Source organism: Neoarius graeffei, chromosome 15 (genome assembly GCF_027579695.1).
Source record: "Neoarius graeffei isolate fNeoGra1 chromosome 15, fNeoGra1.pri, whole genome shotgun sequence".
NCBI classification, from domain to species: domain Eukaryota; kingdom Metazoa; phylum Chordata; class Actinopteri; order Siluriformes; family Ariidae; genus Neoarius; species Neoarius graeffei.
In genome coordinates this window covers 54,932,735-54,940,425 of record NC_083583.1, presented here as the reverse complement: position 1 = coordinate 54,940,425, position 7,691 = coordinate 54,932,735, and positions in this window count along the sequence as shown.

Below are 7,691 nucleotides of genomic sequence, written 5' to 3'. Positions count from 1 at the left end.
CAGGGCTTATTTGTGAAATTAATATTGTAAAAGTATATCTTTTTTTTTTTTGAATGACCGGACCTAAGACTGAAGGTTTGTATTGTACATATTGTTTTAAAGTAGACACATACTGTACATAAATATGAAATCTCATCTCATCTCATCTCATTATCTCTAGCCGCTTTATCCTGTTCTACAGGGTCGCAGGCAAGCTGGAGCCTATCCCAGCTGACTACGGACGAAAGGCGGGGTACATCCTGGACAAGTCGCCAGGTCATCACAGGGCTTGTTTGTGAAATTAATATTGTAAAAGTATATCTTTTTTTTTTTGAATGACCGGACCTAAGACTGAAGGTTTGTCTCATCTAATCTCATTATCTCTAGCCGCTTTATCCTGTTCTACAGGGTCGCAGGCAAGCTGGAGCCTATCCCAGCTGACTATGGGCGAAAGGCGGGGTACACCCTGGACAAGTCGCCAGGTCATCACAGGGCTTGTTTGTGAAATTAATATTGTAAAAGTATATCTTTTTTTTTTTGAATGACCGGACCTAAGACTGAAGGTTTGTATTGTACATATTGTTTTAAAGTAGACACATACTGTACATAAATATGAAATCATCCTTCCAATAATTTGCTCGTTGAGCGCTCTATAGCGGTCCAGAGTAACATCCTTTCTGATATTGTATTCATCTGAATTCTGACTATTTCTTTTCCTGAACCATAATGATTTTCCTCTAAAGGAAATATGATACTGAATGGAAGTGATGACATTTTCGAAAACCTTTCTGCTCGATCTATTTACTTATAACCTCAGATTGTACAACAGTAAAACTCTACAGAATGTACAGAACACCGCTGCATAATCTTGCGAGTTTGTAATTGTGTAAATTATGTTAAGCCTTTCGCTCCACTCATGTTGCAGCTGTGTTTATATTCTGTTCCATTTCTTTTTGACATGAAGATTCACATTGCTTTCTTTCCAGATGTATGTCACAACCACACTTTCTACCTCTTTCTGTGCAGGGGCTTACAACCTCCCAAACACTAATCTGGGAAAAGGTAAAATGTCTTGATGTTAAGCAATGACAGAAATGATCTTATTGGTATAGTGGAAGAATATAAACCTGACATTTGTTGCAGTAAATTGATCTGATTCTGTGAAAATGCACTGAACTGCAAATATATACGAGGGTACTTCAAAAAGTTCTCGGCCTCACCCAAAAAGCGTCACAGCGGAAAGATTGGTCTTGCGTTATTTTTTTCAACATAGTCTCCTGTAACTTCAATGCGCTTGGTTCAAGCTTCGCCATCCCTTCACAGAAGAAGGTCAAATCTTGAGCCTTCAGATGCTCCTCAACAGCATGGATGACTTCATCATCACTCTGAAAATGGTGACCACACAAGTGGGATTTCAGTTTGGAAAACAGGTAGAAGTCAGATGGTGCCAGGTCGGGTGAGTAAGGTGCCACATTTGGCTGCTTCTGCCACTGCCTCCTGTGCTGTGTGGACGGACGTATTGTCCTGGAGCAACAGCACACCGGTTCCAAGCTTTCCTCTCCGTTTTTCTTTGATTGCTTCTTGCATTTGAGTTTTTGTGGAGAGTGATATAAGGCTTCATAGTATACAGTTATGCCCCAAAATAGGAGTTACACCTCTTGTTTCCGGGTGAGATCGAGACCTTTTTGAAATGCGTGCGTGCGTGTGTGTGTGTGTGTGTGTGTCTGAATTATGTAACCATTCACCCAATACCATATTATTCTGTTGCATAAACAGGAGCTTTGTACATACTGCTGACATGCCCGGCAAATTGCCATCGCTAAAATACATCTATATGATTATGTGTGATATTTTACAATTAATATACATAACTTAGATAGGCTGACTTCAATAAATAGCCTACAAGCCAATGTAGATGGTATTTGTGTTTGATTGGGAATTGTGTTTTCATGACTAATAAATTGAGTTAATATCGTTCATGTGTTTGTGTGGAATGTGGAACTTTGAATTATAAGACATCAAGGGGTTGTAAAGCTGATTTTTTTTTTTTTTGCTTCTTTTTTCACCCTTTTGGTTACCTCAAAGTTGTTAATTGATTCACAATAATTCTCAAAGGTGAGCTTTTAGATCCAATAGCAAGCAAAATAAATCAGTAAATGCAAAATATATTATATATACCAATAATTTCAGAGTTATTGTTACTCTTCAGGCCGGCACGGTGGTGTAGTGGTTAACGCTATCGCCTCACAGCAAGAAGGTCCGGGTTCGAGCCCCGTGGCCGGCGAGGGCCTTTCTGTGCGGAGTTTGCATGTTCTCCCCGTGTCCGCATGGGTTTCCTCCGGGTGCTCCGGTTTCCCCCACAGTCCAAAGACATGCAGGTTAGGTTAACTGGTGACTCTAAATTGACCGTAGGTGTGAGTGTGAATGGTTGTGTGTGTCTCTGTGTCAGCCCTGTGATGACCTGGCGACTTGTCCAGGGTGTACCCCGCCTTTCGCCCGTAGTCAGCTGGGATAGGCTCCAGCTTGCCTGCAACCCTGTAGAACAGGATAAAGCGGCTAGAGATAATGAGATGAGATAATGAGATGAGATGAAGGTTTATTTTTAAAATATTGATATGGAGCATAAATATTGAGCGATATGAAGCATATATCATCTCATCTCATTATCTGTAGCCGCTTTATCCTGTTCTACATGGTCGCAGGCAAGCTGGAGCCTATCCCAGCTGACTACGGGCGAAAGGCGGGGTACACCCTGGACAAGTCGCCAGGTCATCACAGGGCTGACACATAGACACAGACAACCATTCACACTCACATTCACACCTACGGTCAATTTGGAGTCACCAGTTAACCTAACCTGCATGTCTTTGGACTGTGGGGGAAACCGGAGCACCCGGAGGAAACCCAGGCGGACACGGGGAGAACATACAAACTCAGCACAGAAAGGCCCTCGCCGGCCAAGGGGCTCGAACCTGGACCTTCTTGCTGTGAGGCAACAGTGCTAACCACTACGCCACCATGTCGCCCCATATATCTCATCTCATTATCTCTAGCCGCTTTATCCTGTTCTACAGGGTCGCAGGCAAGCTGGAGCCTATCCCAGCTGACTACGGGCGAAAGGCGGGGTACACCCTGGACAAGTCGCCAGGTCATCACAGGGCTGACACATAGACACAGACAACCATTCACACTCACATTCACACCTACAGTCAATTTAGAGTCACCAGTTAACCTAACCTGCATGTCTTTGGACTGTGGGGGAAACCGGAGCACCTGGAGGAAACCCACGCGGACACGGGGAGAACATGCAAACTCCACACAGAAAGGCCCTCGCCGGCCACGGGGCTCGAACCCAGACCTTCTTGCTATGAGGCAACAGCACTAACCTACACCACCATGCCGCCCCATATATATTAGCACCTGTAAAGAACATTTAAATGCATTTTCTTCTCTCAGTCTCCAGAAACTGGGTTTCAGAATCGCCTTCAGAATTCACACATGTTCTTACACCAAGCACACCATCAGGATGTTTGATGGAGAAATGGTGGTTACCTTTCAATGAAACCTGATTGCACATTGCAGTGGTGCATCACTGATGCTTTGCTTCTTGTGGTCCAGGGGCTCGTTTGAATATTTTCTGCTATGAAGGCAGTCTATCCTAAGAATATACAGTACAGTATATGAGTATTGAAGTCTTGGAATGAAGGTTCTGTATAGCTTTAGGGTATTGTGCTGAAAAACATGAGTGTACGCTCAGGATGGGAACACTAGTCCCTCACAGGTTATGTAATGGTACTGACATATTTACACATAAATTATATTGTTTAAATGAACAATAAAATAATTTTATACATTATATGGACACGCGTGTTTTACTGGGAAATAAACCACTCATATTTTTCATACGAGCTGCATCTTGGATGCAGATCCAAAACCGTGACATAAATCTTGATATGTCAGTCATGAAGAAATCGATGAATTGTTTTGATAAATTTGGGTACTTTTTGTTTGTGAATGTGTCTATATAATAAAAAGAAAATCACACGTTGGCTTGAAGATATGAAGTTTATCTTCTCGTGTTGAAAAACTCTTATTTTCATATGAAATACACTACGGATCTGAGTGACATATTTCCCGATATTTCACTCCAGTGACGTCACTCCCAGTGTTTTCCTACTCCCTAGATGTGTGTTGTCAAAATGGTGAACTGGTTCAAAATTCAAATTCTTTTAATTTTTTTTTTTGTGTGTGTGTGTGTGTAGGTCGATGTGTCCATATAATATAAAGAACATCACACGGTGAAGTGAAGATATGAAGTTTATCTTCTCGTGTTGAAAAATATATCACTTTGCTCACTCACGATATATCCATTCACCATTTAAAGATAAACTTCATCCATCCATTATCTGTAGCTGCTTTATCCTGTCCTACAGGGTCGCAGGCAAGCTGGACCCTATCCCAGCTGACTATGAGTGAGAGGCGGGGTACATCCTGGACAAGTCGCCAGATCATCACAGGGCTGACACAGAGACAAACAACCATTCACACTCACATTCACACCTACGGTCAATTTAGAGCCACCAATTAGCCTAACCTGCATGTCTTTGGACTATCGGGGAAACTGGAGCACGCAGACACGGAGAGAACATGCAAACTCCACACAGAAAGGCCCTTGTCGGCCGCTGGGCTCAAACCCAGCGCCTTCTTGCTGTGAGGTGACAGTGCTAACCACTACACCACCATGCCGCCCAGAGATAAACTTCATATCTTTGCATAACTGTGTCTCATCTCATCTCATTGTCTCTCGCCGCTTTATCCTGTTCTACAGGGTCGCAGGCAAGCTGGAGCCTATCCCAGCTGACTACGGGCGAAAGGCGGGGTACACCCTGGACAAGTCGCCAGGTCATCACAGGGCTGACACATAGACACAGACAACCATTCACACTCACATTCACACCTACAGTCAATTTAGAGTCACCAGTTAACCTAACCTGCATGTCTTTGGACTGTGGGGGAAACCGGAGCACCTGGAGGAAACCCACGCGGACACGGGGAGAACATGCAAACTCCACACAGAAAGGCCCTCGCCGGCCACGGGGCTCGAACCCAGACCTTCTTGCTATGAGGCAACAGCACTAACCTACACCACCATGCCGCCCCATATATATTAGCACCTGTAAAGAACATTTAAATGCATTTTCTTCTCTCAGTCTCCAGAAACTGGGTTTCAGAATCGCCTTCAGAATTCACACATGTTCTTACACCAAGCACACCATCAGGATGTTTGATGGAGAAATGGTGGTTACCTTTCAATGAAACCTGATTGCACATTGCAGTGGTGCATCACTGATGCTTTGCTTCTTGTGGTCCAGGGGCTCGTTTGAATATTTTCTGCTATGAAGGCAGTCTATCCTAAGAATATACAGTACAGTATATGAGTATTGAAGTCTTGGAATGAAGGTTCTGTATAGCTTTAGGGTATTGTGCTGAAAAACATGAGTGTACGCTCAGGATGGGAACACTAGTCCCTCACAGGTTATGTAATGGTACTGACATATTTACACATAAATTATATTGTTTAAATGAACAATAAAATAATTTTATACATTATATGGACACGCGTGTTTTACTGGGAAATAAACCACTCATATTTTTCATACGAGCTGCATCTTGGATGCAGATCCAAAACCGTGACATAAATCTTGATATGTCAGTCATGAAGAAATCGATGAATTGTTTTGATAAATTTGGGTACTTTTTGTTTGTGAATGTGTCTATATAATAAAAAGAAAATCACACGTTGGCTTGAAGATATGAAGTTTATCTTCTCGTGTTGAAAAACTCTTATTTTCATATGAAATACACTACGGATCTGAGTGACATATTTCCCGATATTTCACTCCAGTGACGTCACTCCCAGTGTTTTCCTACTCCCTAGATGTGTGTTGTCAAAATGGTGAACTGGTTCAAAATTCAAATTCTTTTAATTTTTTTTTTTGTGTGTGTGTGTGTGTAGGTCGATGTGTCCATATAATATAAAGAACATCACACGGTGAAGTGAAGATATGAAGTTTATCTTCTCGTGTTGAAAAATATATCACTTTGCTCACTCACGATATATCCATTCACCATTTAAAGATAAACTTCATCCATCCATTATCTGTAGCTGCTTTATCCTGTCCTACAGGGTCGCAGGCAAGCTGGACCCTATCCCAGCTGACTATGAGTGAGAGGCGGGGTACATCCTGGACAAGTCGCCAGATCATCACAGGGCTGACACAGAGACAAACAACCATTCACACTCACATTCACACCTACGGTCAATTTAGAGCCACCAATTAGCCTAACCTGCATGTCTTTGGACTATCGGGGAAACTGGAGCACGCAGACACGGAGAGAACATGCAAACTCCACACAGAAAGGCCCTTGTCGGCCGCTGGGCTCAAACCCAGCGCCTTCTTGCTGTGAGGTGACAGTGCTAACCACTACACCACCATGCCGCCCAGAGATAAACTTCATATCTTTGCATAACTGTGTCTCATCTCATCTCATTGTCTCTCGCCGCTTTATCCTGTTCTACAGGGTCGCAGGCAAGCTGGAGCCTATCCCAGCTGACTACGGGCGAAAGGCGGGGTACACCCTGGACAAGTCGCCAGGTCATCACAGGCCTGACACATAGACACAGACAACCATTCACACTCACATTCACACCTACGGTCAATTTAGAGTCACCAGTTAACCTAACCTGCATGTCTTTGGACTGTGGGGGAAACTGGAGCACCCGGAGGAAACCCATGCGGACACGGGGAGAACATGCAAACTCCACACAGAAAGGCCCTCACTGGCCACGGGGCTCGAACCCGAACCTTCTTGCTGTGAGGCGACAGCGCTAACCACTACACCACCGTACTTTCTATTTATGGAAAGTAGTAATAACAATAAATAAACAAGGAAGAAGGCGGCACGGTGGTGTAGTGGTTAGCGCTGTCGCTTCACAGCAAGAAGGTCCGGGTTCGAGCCCCGTGGCCGACGAGGGCCTTTCTGTGTGGAGTTTGCATGTTGTCCGCGTGGGTTTCCCCCACAGTCCAAAGACATGCAGGTTAGGTTAACTGGTGACTCTAAATTGACCGTAGGTGTGAATGTGAGTGTGAATGGTTGCCTGTGTCTATGTGTCAGCCCTGTGATGACCTGGCGACTTGTCCAGGGTGTACCCCGCCTTTCGCCCGTAGTCAGCTGGGATAGGCTCCAGCTTGCCTGCGACCCTGTAGAACAGGATAAAGCGGCTAGAGATAATGAAATGAGATGAGATGAATCAGTGTGATGCCCTATTTAGGGTGTATCCCTGCCTTGTGGGTACCTTAACCAGGGTTAAGCTGTTCCTAAAAATGAATGAATGAATGAATTACTACTACTACTAATTATGATGATAATAATAATAATTATTATTATCATCTTTAATTGATTTCTAGCGTTGTCGAGCATGTATTGTCGACACTGACGTATTGTACCACTACCACGCTCAGTTACATTGCCAGAGCATGACAACATGGCGCCGAGAGCCATTTGGAAATCTAGAGCTATGGCCGAATCCCAAATAACTCTCTACTTTATATATAGCTAGCCTACAGGCCGTATTTAATAACGGTTCTCGCGCACTAAATGTAGTGCACTCTGTGTCCAATAGGAAGCCATTTGGGTTGGGCCTGAGTGAA